This window comes from Phalangium opilio, unplaced genomic scaffold (genome assembly GCF_054372755.1).
Source record: "Phalangium opilio isolate 3A_F unplaced genomic scaffold, DU_Popi_V2 ptg001170l_1, whole genome shotgun sequence".
NCBI lineage: Eukaryota > Metazoa > Arthropoda > Arachnida > Opiliones > Phalangiidae > Phalangium > Phalangium opilio.
The window spans coordinates 13035992-13047868 of record NW_028324255.1 but is presented as its reverse complement, the minus strand read 5'-3'; the positions used below and the strand labels follow the sequence as shown (position 1 = coordinate 13047868).

Genomic DNA, 11877 nt, shown 5'->3' with positions numbered 1-11877 from the left:
ACAAGTACCCACAAGTACCTACAAGTACCCACAAGTACCTACAAGTACCCACAAGTACCTACAAGTACCCACAAGTACCCACAAGTACCCACAAGTACCCACAAGTACCTACAAGTACCCACAACTACCTACAAGTACCCACAACTACCTACAAGTACCCACAACTACCTACAAGTACCCACAAGTACCTACAAGTACCCACAAGTACCTACAAGTACCTACAAGTACCCACAAGTACCTACGAGCACCCACAAGTACCTACGAGCACCAACAAGTACCTAAAAGCACCCACAAGTAACTACAAGCACCCAGAAGTACCTACACGCACCCACAAGTACGTACAAGTACCCACAAGCACCCACAAGTACCTACAAGTACCCACAAGTACCTACAAGTACCTACAAGTACCCACAAGTACCTACAAGCACTCACAAGTACCTACAAGCACCCACAAGTACCTACAAGCACCCACGAGTAACTACAAGCACCCACGAGTACCCACAAGTACCTACGAGTACCCAAAAGTAACTACAAGCACCCACAAGTACCTACAAGAACCCACAAGTACCTACAAGTACCCACAAGTACCTACAAGTACCCACAAGTACCTACAAGTACCCACAAGTACCTACAAGCACCCACAAGTACCTACAAGCACCCACAAGTACCTACAAGCACCCACAAGTACCCACAAGTACCTACAAGTACCCACAAGTACCTACAAGTACCCACAAGTACATACAAGTACCTACAAGCACCCACAAGTACCTACAAGTACCCACAAGTACCTACAAGTACCCACAAGTACCTACAAGTACCCACAAGTACCCACAAATACCTACAGGTACCCACAAGCAAACTATAGCTTAACCTGCTACTAGTACGACCAGAGAGAATTGATGTAATCTGGAGTTGAAATTTCATCATGTGCGACCTGCGGCCCTGAAACTCTCCCATAGTCCCAGTGTGTGTAGAACATAATTTTTTCGCTGTTATCTGCCAAAATCAATCTTTCTAGATAGTGTCGCCTGCTCACTTGAATTTTTCATGATATAATAAGGTTTGAATGAACAAAATTCTAGATTACTATTTTCACTACCATGTCCCTCTGCTAACTTGAAGCAAACTTTCCTCTCTTTCTGCTGCTCATTACCGGTGCCATTCCCTTGACTTTCTGTTCGTTATAACTACTATCATGAATTTATTTATTTCAAACCAAAATATAAAAAAATGGATTCTTTTTCCTTTTGTGCTACTTAGAATTTTCAAATGTATATAATGTTGTGCCGTGCCATATCAAATAGTCTTTAACCATTGTTAGAAACTAGAGAGAGAAATTGGGCAGTAACACTGATCATGCCCTGAACTATGAGAAAGAACAATACGACGGTTGACTAAAGTACACTTGATATTACATCATTTTGCAAAACCGCGAGTAAAAATCTTACTGTCCCTATTGAATTTGGCGTCATTGGTTTTAGAATAATTAAAATGTTCCACTGCGAAGCGTGCCGGTCACAAATGGGGATGTAACGTCTTTAGGAGCCTTTTAAAACGCAAAACCATACACGTACTCTCCCAAAAGTAATTAATGTAATGATAAAATGTTTTCGGGGAATGGAATTGTGGTCGAAATGCCGAGATAAGTAAATTTTTGAAATTGATTACCAGTAAAATAATTTATTTCAACGGAAAACGGTAATGGAACGTTGTTGTTTCTTAAGCATGCATTTAAGTTTCAATTAAAAAGAAAAATTAATATCTGGTCATTCAGACAAGTGATAACCTCAGTCTTATCGATACTTTTTACCTCTCCGTGTGACGTAGTCCAGGAGAGGTTCTGTAACGGCCGTGTCTGTGTGTGTGTCTGTCTGTGTGTGTGTCTGTGTGTCTGTGTGTCTGTCTGTCTGTCCGTTGTTACACTTACGTGACCGCGTTCGCAGTTTGCGTATCGGAGCAAACGTGTTCGCCATTTCCGAACTGCTTTCACAGTCACGGAAATGGCTCCTCTACTTCAGTTCTCACACCACCATCTTCTGGTCTTTGTCCATCCCACATTGACACCAGTCTGCACTTACACTGGCTTCTAACACCACCATCCACTGGTCTTCCGTCTATTCCACATAGACACCAATCTGTATCATTGGCTTCTACTCCATTATCATCGTTTGGTTTTAGGATATACGCGGCGATCAGCTAGGGTTACGAGAAACGTCTAGCCTCCCTAAGGTGGGATCGCCACCAAAGGTTTTCGCAATTGCGCTTTTTCCTTACTATTATAATGGAAACGAATCGTATATATACCCCAAATTTGAAAAAAGCGGGCAAGAGGGGTACCCTTCACTTTAAACGTCAATATTAGCAAAGTTTGAGAAGATAATAGGTATAACTTTATTTTAAACGATTTAACTATTATTAATGTTAATTATTGAAGATTAAAATAATTAAAAATAATTATATTTATTTAAATATTAAAGATAAACCTCTCGTGCAAAGAGAGAGATTATCATTGCCTCCTATATCTACCAAGGCCCGTGCATGCGATATATTTCCTTCATTGCCTCCTATATCTATCAAGGCCCGTGCATTGTGATATATTTCATTCATTGCCTCCTATATCTATCAAGGCCCGTGCATTGCGATATATTTTTCAAAACAACAACAAAAATGGGAAACCCCAACTCAGAAACATAATAACGTTTTCATTGGATACTTAAGTTTATATAATCTTCTTGACACGGAGAGGTAATATTTTGGTTTTCCCAACTTGTTAGGTCTTGATTCTAATCAAGACATTTTTGATTAATTTAAAAGGATAGTAGCGTTTAATTTGAACTACAATACGTTTTAATAGGGGAAAGAAAACCCAAGGTGAAATAAATACACAGCCGACCATTTTTCGGTGTTCATTTACTTGTTTCGTAACTTACGTTTGCCCTAAAATGTGTTCCTCAAAACTGCAAGTCGACGTCATAAAAAATTAATTCAACAAGAACTTTTAAAACAGTTATCGAAACACGCAATATTATACGAAAGGTTTATTCTTAATAATATCTTTTATACAAATTTTAATGATTGATTTATAAAACATTTTGAGTCGTCGACACAAAAAATGAGAACCAATGGAATCGTGGCCGTTTAAATGCAGGAGCAGAACCAAGACACCCTAAAGCTATGTTTAACATGACAATCATGATGAAAGATAAAGAAACTACGTTTTCTCTTATAGTTCGGAAAGAGGAACCATTGAAAATGACCCCTATCTGTAATCGGCTATTTATTCTGATACTTTACATGCGAACACTGTTAATACCAAGGATGATATATAGAATGAATAATCTGTCTTGCAAATGTAATTTTGGTGAAAAAAACGATGATAAGTATTTTTTTTTTCAAACAAGTGATGTTTTATAATCATATCTTTAAAGTGAAACATTTTAAAATCTGATACTTCAGTCATTCCATTTTCTTCTCTTATAGTTTACTTTTTCTATTCTTTGACCACTAAAACATTTTTTATTTGATAAAAGTTTTCGTTTCTTCTTTATCCACAGTCACAATTATTTAGTTTTATGATTAATTCCTAAGTGAGCATCGTTTTATCGAATTTAAACTTACACATGATTAGGTAGTGTCAAACTTATGAAACAGAACTTAAATACTTATGGTAACACTAGGAGTATGTTTCAGAACTGGTTGGACTCGCAGTAATTTGGAAGCTGTAAATAAAAAACGCCTCCTGGTTTTCGGTGACTCGGTTCCAGAGCAAAGCAGGGTAGCTTGGTTAGTTCATCATAATGTTCAATTAAAGAGAGTAAAGCGCACATGAATTAAAACATCGGCTTTGTTGCCGTCTTTGGGGGTGGGGGTCAAAGATGACTACAAATCAAATTTTAGTAGCCAAAGAATTTTAATTTTCAAGAGCTGGGTTAAGTACTGTACATTTGAATAGTAATGAAATCCATAAGATTAAAATAATAATCTTTAACCTTGCATAAACTTTGGTTTAATAGAGCCTAATGTATGAGGCGAATTATATTCTAATTTTGCCACAGTATTGAAAGGATGTACAAAAAAGAAATGTTCGTGTTTAGTTGACAACATTATGAAAACTTCATGTTATTAAAACCTTTCGTGAGACAAATCCTCAGAAATTGGAAAATAATGTCGATTAGATTAAGTTTAAACGATATCCCTTAAAAAATAAATTTCATTATAAAATGTTTTAGGAAATTGAAATTGTTGAATAATCTGAGATAGGTAATTTTTTATTTCAATTAATTTATAGAAAATAAATCCATTACCAGTAAAATCGGGAGATTGAGTTAAATTCTAAAGAGTAGTAAAATACGGATTGTCAATAAAATTCAATAGAATAAAATAATATCCGCGCTTCAGTCAACTGGAAAAACTCTTATCGTTTTGCTTTTTAGGCTTGGGCAAACATGCAAGTCTTTCTTATATAATTTGTGATCCTTCAGTCTGAATATAATTTTATAACGTCATCCAATAAGATGTTCGTGAGCATATTGGCTCGCACCGAGAGCCTGTCAATATTTTATGGGAAAGTGTAAATAATGTGGTAAACGATTGGTAAATTAATTCACCATTGGTAGGCGAGGGGTAACTTAATTCACGATTTTTAGGCGAGTGGTAACTTAATTCACGACTTATTTTTAGTGCAATGAATGATAACTAATGAAGAGATGATATAAAATACAAACACACAAGTACGTATGGTATTGTTGTTTTTCACATAGTGAATTTAACAGTGGTTTCACCAGTCATTCTTAAATGCAAAAAGTCTTATTGATGATAATACCAAGTATATTACAATAATGTAACTGTTAATAAGGGAGTATAACATAACTTTGTTTTAAGGTTGTTTAACCTGACTTTGTTTTAAGGTTGTTTAACCTGACTTTGTTTTAAGGTTGTTTAACATAACTTGGTTTTAAGGTTGTTTAACCTGACTTTGTTTTAAGGTTGTTTAACATAACTTGGTTTTAAGGGAGTTTAACATGACTTTGTACTAACTGAGTTTAACGTAACTTTATACTAAGGGAGTTTAACATAACTTTTTTTTAACAAAAAATTGTTAAAACACGTTATTATAATTTAGTGTTCCGGCACTTAAGAATTTATGTATATATAAGGCGTATTTAAGAACAATAAAAACTGTCTTTAAAACATTTAAAATAATAAAACAATTTGCCATTTAATTTGATTGATAGGTATATTAGCATTTTTCGTTTGTCTATCATGCATACAGCCTTTAAAGTTTTTTACGTTGAAGTTCATCGGCTGGTAAACGGGGTGACGGGAACTCTGCCCGGCGCCTCCACCACTTTGCCACGTATGTAAAGTACGAGACGGTGGATTTTTAGTACTACTGAATTTAATTTATTAATCTTTTAAAATATACAGGGTGTTTCTGGAAAGTCTGGCACAAATTAACAGGCATGTTCCTTGGGTCAAAAGGAGTCCCAAAGGTCCTATGACGTTTTGTGGTAAAGCGCTCCGTTGCGACGTTATGGGCTCTCAAAAGTAGGCCGAAAAACAAGGAGGTTTCGCAGAATTATAGCACTAGTATTGTGGTTTTGAACCAATTGTTTTCGATTATTGAGCATAAGGCAATGATCGAAATAAGTTCAAACCTAGTGAATGACCGTGAACGTGTTAAACGGCTAAAAGCGGTAATCCCTTGGTTTTTATTAATCATTGTAATTAAAGGTAAGGAAAAAAGCTCAGATATCGGTTACTTGTTTGTTCAGATGTACTGGTAACTGACCAGTCTTTTATTCTTTCTTTCAATTAGACACATTACTTTTACAATAATTCGAATGAACCCCTTAAATTTTACAACAAATCGATAGAACCATTAAATTTTACAACAAATCGATAGAGCCCCTTAAATTTTACAATAAATCTAATGAACCCCTTAAATTTTACAATAAATCGAATGAACCCCTTAAATTTTACAATAAATCGAATGAACCCCTTAAATTTTACAATAAATCGAAAGAACCCCTTAAATTTTACAATAAATCGAATGAACCCCTTAAATTTTACAGTAAATCGAATCGATTCCACCAATTTTACAATAATTTGAATCGAACCCATTACATTTAACATAATTCCAATCGAACCCATTACTTTTACAATAATTCTAATGAACCCCATTAATTTTACAATAACTCGAATTAAACACAATTACATTGTTCTACAAAAATTGTTCAAAATGGGCACCGTCAACGTTTAAGCAAACTTGCGCACGTCGTTTGAAAGATTCACGAACACGTTCGAAGATTCCTGGCGTGTTACGGATGCTATCACATCCATCAATTATCCTTTGTCGTAAGTCTTCGACATCGCGAACTTCACTTCGGTATACCAAGTCCTTGAGATGGCCGCAAAGAAAAAAATCGCATGGGTTGAGATCGGGAGATCTTGCTGGCCACGCAACAGTTCCGCCTCGACCTATCCACCTCCGGGGAAACGCGACATCAAGATATGCTCTAACTTGAAGACTAAAATGGGGCGGTGCGCCATCGTGCATGAACCACATTATTTGTCGCAGTCGTAACGGTACGTCTTCCAGTAGTAGACCATGATTAGTTCCAGAAAAGCTTCCAAATGTGCACGTACGCCATGAAACACGTTAAGGTACACACATTCAAGCCGTCTGTAAAAAACCTACAACTTCTGACGTTGAAAACTACCCTAATGTTTAGACCAACACAGCATAATTTGTTTTTAACGTTAGAAGTTGTAGGTTTTTTACAGACGGCCTAAATGTGTGTACCTTAACGTGCTTCATGGCTTACGTGCACATTTGGAAGCTTATCTGGAACTAATCATGGTCTACGTCGGGCGGAAATTGGGCGTTAACCATGTACTCGTCTGGAAAATCCTTCGAGGACATCAGTTCCACCCATACCATTTGCAAAAGGTACAAGCTTTAAACGAAGCTGATTATCCGAGACGGGTCGATTTCTGCCAGTGGTTTGTGGCACTGGTAAATGACTTATTCTTTCCGCGTACTTTGCTACTGTCCGACGAGGCCAATTTCTCGCGTGACGGGATACTTAATTTACATAACTATCACGAGTGGAAGCAACAAAAATAATGTGAAAGTAGTCGAAGTAAAGGTTGTTCTTCGAAAAGTAAAGGCCTCCTTGGTTCACGAAGAATTCTTTACTCTCAGAATCAGAAGTCAGGAATTCTCCCATCATCCAATTCATATAACTGTCCCCTATGATTAAAGCTTTTTCCCCAGAATGAATACGAATATATCCTTCAAGCCTCATATAATCTATATAAGTTGTGAACAGTTTCTCCTGATCCAGTCCGTGTAGCCATTCTTTATCAATTGGGTCCTCGACTGCCTAAAGATAAACACCAATGACATAAGAAGAATAAAGGATTTAACTGCAAGAAATCTAGTCACCAAAACTTTAGGATATTCGAAAGTTCCGGTTCCTTCTAAGAATGTGGGTGGAATTCCCGTTTGTATCAAATCCGAGATGGTGTCGATGCTTACGTAACTTTCCGTTGTGAAATCCGTACGCAAGAAACAACCCAAGAAAATAAGAATGAAAGTCACTCCGATAAGCCACGACGAAGCTGCCAGACGGCAAGTGATGTGAGGCAAAACTAGTACAGTCATTTTAGCCCAAAAATAGAGGGAACCCGCAACAAATTGAAACAAAGCTGAAAATTTCAGATCTTATAGATTTTTGGGCGCTCTTTAACGTGGTGTGGTCTCCCACACTCTCCCATTGGAGGAATTTCCGCCATATTGGAAAATGGCGGACAAAATCGAGAAAACGTTTAATAACTCCGGTTCTACTTAACCGATTAACACGTAATTAGGCTTCAATTGTAGATCACCTTCAAACACATAATTCATCTCATAAGATATGTTGTTCTACAACTAACCGGAAGTTCACAATCTGACTCTGAAGATTAGCCTCATATATAAATGGGAATTTAAAGCCTTTATGGTTTCTATATTCAGAATACATTTCCAAAATCGAGAAAAAGTTTAATAACTCTGGTTCTACTAACCCGATTAACAAGTTATTAGGCTTCAATTGTAGATAAGATATGTTGTCCTAGAACTAACCGGAAGTTCACAATCCAGCCCCGAAGGTAAGGCAAATCTAATTTTTGAGTATTTCGAAACGGTTTCAAGCGAAATAAATGCAAAGCGGGTTTTAAACCTAAAATATATTATTCCCATTATATTTTTACCTCTTTAAGTGACGATGACGTCACGGAGAGATATTATACTGGACGTGAATGGGGGAGGGTGTCTGTCTGTGTGTGCTGGTCACCGCGTTCGCAGTTGGCAAATCGGAGCAAACGTGTTCGCAGTATAATTTTTGGCTTCTACTCCCAACGTTAGGATCAAGAAGTGCGTGGCGATAGGGTTACGAAAAACGTCTAGCCTCCCAATTGCAGGGCTTCAACCAAAGGCTCCTGCAATAGCGGATTTCTTATCATTTATTGTGAATCAATCCCCTTATATACCCTAAATTTCCAAAAATTTTTAAAGAGGCATACGATAGAATTCAAACGTCAACAATAGCTATGTTTAAAATTATTTTAGGAATTAAGTTTCTTAAAACGACTTCAGTAGAATTACGTTAAACTACTGACGACTAAAGTAATTAATATCAATTATATTTTCTTAATTATTTAAGAATAATCTCTTAATTGCGTCTCGCATCGGAGAGGTTTATTTTGCTTTACCAACTTGTATATTAGTATATTTATCAATATTGGTTAAGCTTAAGTTTAATCATAGTCCTCTACTTGAGGTTGAGCCTCAAAATCGCAATGTTCATTTCAACAAATTGAAGAACAGACTGGACCAGTTTTTACCGCATTCACATTTCAAGTCACAGACTTCCTTGCATTTACGAGGGATAATCTGCAGAAGCTCAGCTGGAGCAGGTTGTAGAGTGGTAACGATTGGTTTGAGTTCAGATCCTACCTGTCTCCAACCCCATTCTCTAGCATTTAAGCTGCTTCCAAGCCACGTTTGAACTCGGTGATAAACTCTTATTTGAATGCTGCTTTGCTGCCGCAACTGTTGGTGGAAGAGAAGCTAATTCAAAAGCTCAATTCCATAATCTTCAATTAAAGTATACACTTGGTTATGTCAACTTTGTTTCACACGCTTTAACTCAACTTTAGCCGTATTGACAAGTGTGGGCGAACAATGGTATATATTAAAACATTAAGTTTTATGATGGTACAAAGGCTGTTTTTCACCCTCTCCCGTACTATACATTATAGCTCTTGTCAGAAAAGAAACAAAATTTGTCAGTAATAAAAACTATATGTTTAATTTTGGAAACGTATTCTGAAAATAAAAACCATAAATGCTTTAAATCCCCATTTTTTACATGAGGCTAATCTTCAGGGTCAGATTGTGAACTTCCGGTTAGTTGTAGGGCAAAATATCTTAAGAGATGTATTATGTGTTTGAAGGTGGTCTACAATATAAGCCTAATTACGTGTTAATCAGTTAAATAGAACCGGAGTTATTAAGCATTTTCTCGATTTTGTCCGCCATTTTCCAATATGGCGGAAATTCCTCCAATGGGAGAGTGTGGGAGACCACACCACGTTAAAGAGCGCCCAAAAATCTATAAGAACTGAAATTTTTAGCTTTGTTTCAATTTTTTGCGGGTTAAAACCTATTTTTCCTGTACTAAACGATGGGAATCGCTACCTTGAAGGAGAGAATAATGGAGTGGAAACCCCCATACCTTAAGCGTTGCCTTTGTACCCCCACCTACGGCACCATAGTCCTCCCATCATCCCCAGCGGTTAGGTAGGGTCGTGCCGGACGAAATTGTAAAGGACGCTCCCTCTATCTCAAAAATAGAAGCTAGTTCTCATTCAAATAAAATGGCGCTACGCGGCAGCACTTAGCAATCGCCTACGGAAAGGTAGGGGCGTGCGCGAGGTACACTGGGAGAGATATGGTGCCGCAGGTCGCCCATCATCATTTCCAATCCATCTGACTCCCTTATCCCTGTCGCTACGGAACGTAATTATGTCTGATTAGACGCTAGCGCCATCTTTCTTACAACCTCTGCAAATTGGATTAGACTGTCTCGCGGTATGATCTGACTTAATGGAGAATAATTTTGAAATATTAACAAGCACTTTATTGCTTACGTTCGGCGCATAAGAGCGCCGCGTTCTCCCAGACTTTCTCCAGAGTTTCTTGGGCTAGTTTCTTGACAACTTTCTTGGTGGGAATTGATTTGAATTTGTTGGTTACGATGGAGTAAATGACGAGCAATAGTGATAGAAGGATCACGGTGGACACCGTTAAAATTAACACCTAAATGAAGCACGTGTGGAATTCAATGAATTTGTAGTGAGTAGATAATATACAAATGAGGGAAAGTTACTGGACTGTCCGTATTTAAGAAGGGCATGGAAGTGAATACGACTCTGTTTTCGGGGCTGCAGATACGATAATCGTCTCGGCCGTTTCTAAGACAGGCGACGGACTGAAATTTTCCTGTTGATCATGGAAAAATGAACTTGACACGGTGTGTGCGATTATATTAGCTTTCTGAAACCAAGGTAAAAGCCATTGAAAATTTCTACTTCAGTACATCCCTTTTTAAATTTTGGTGTTATTTTTTTTTTCACCTACGTTGAAAAACGTTGGCGCGGTATATGGTTTGGAAAGGTCAGAAGACCTCACTTTATGACCATCGTAGATTAACCTAAAAATCAGCGACCTGTTATTCAGTTGTGTCAATAAGTCAGCTGATATAAGACTTTGGGGGATAATTGACAATATACATAGTACACTCATTTAGTATAAACTTTAAATATTTTGTGTGATTGAAAGTGTATATCAGTACCTGAAACCTGATTTCATAAATCGACTTTTTCACGAATAAACCAATATTCTCCGGTTAATAGAAACTTTAAAAATGTGAAAATTCGCCATTTTTTAGTTATTTTTAAATTTTAAGTTAATCGAGTCGAAACATTAGTTTAGGCTAGCTAAACTTACAATAATTCTCCATTATTTTGTAAAGTGACGTGCATTTCTTCGACTCCCACGATTCCTGACAAAAAATTTTAAATATTAATTTCCACGAAGAAAAGTGATTCACCGCTAGTGAATGTTGATTGTTGAGTAATTACTCACCGCCATTGTCGAAAGGTTTACTGGAGTTTCTTCGGCGTATCTATAATAATTAATCAAAAATGTCTTGATTAGAATCAAGACCTAAAAAGTATCGATAAGACTGAGGTTATCACTTGTCTGAAGGATCAGATATTAATTTTTCTTTTTAATTGAAACTTAAATGCATGCTTAAGAAAAAACAACATTCCATTACCGTTTTCCGTTGAAATAAATATTTTTACTGGTAATCAATTTCAAAAATTTACTTATCTCGAAATTTCAACCACAATTCCATTCCCCGAAAACATTTTATCATTACATTAATTACTTTTGGGAGAGTACGTGTATGGTTTTCGTTTTTAAAGGTTCCTAAAGACGTTACATCCCCATTCGTGACTGGCACCCTTCGCAGTGTAACATTTTAATTATTCTAAAACCAAGGGCGCCAAATTCAATAGGGACAGTAAGATTTTTACTCGCAGTTTTGCAAAATGATGTAATATCAAGTGTACTTAAGTCAACCGTCGTATTGTTCTTTCTCATAGTTCAGGGCATGATCAGTGTTACTGCCCAATTTCTCTCTCTAGTTTCTAACAATGGTTAGAGACTATTTGATATGTCACGGCACAACGTTATATACATTTGTAAAATCTAAGTAGCACAAAAGGAAAAAGAGTCAATTTTTTTATATTTTGGTTTGAAAT

At 36.8% G+C, this 11877-nt stretch overlaps 1 long non-coding RNA gene across 1 annotated transcript; it reads right to left on the bottom strand.

Annotated features, from left to right (window-relative positions):
* Positions 1-10060: 10060 nt before the first annotated feature.
* LOC149587364 (uncharacterized) lies at positions 10061-10752 on the bottom strand. Its single transcript, XR_016380322.1, has 3 exons — positions 10688-10752; positions 10437-10603; positions 10061-10366 (listed from the first exon to the last, which is right to left on the bottom strand). It is a non-coding gene; the product is annotated as an uncharacterized LOC149587364 (long non-coding RNA).
* Between the last annotated feature and the right edge of the window lie 1125 nt (positions 10753-11877).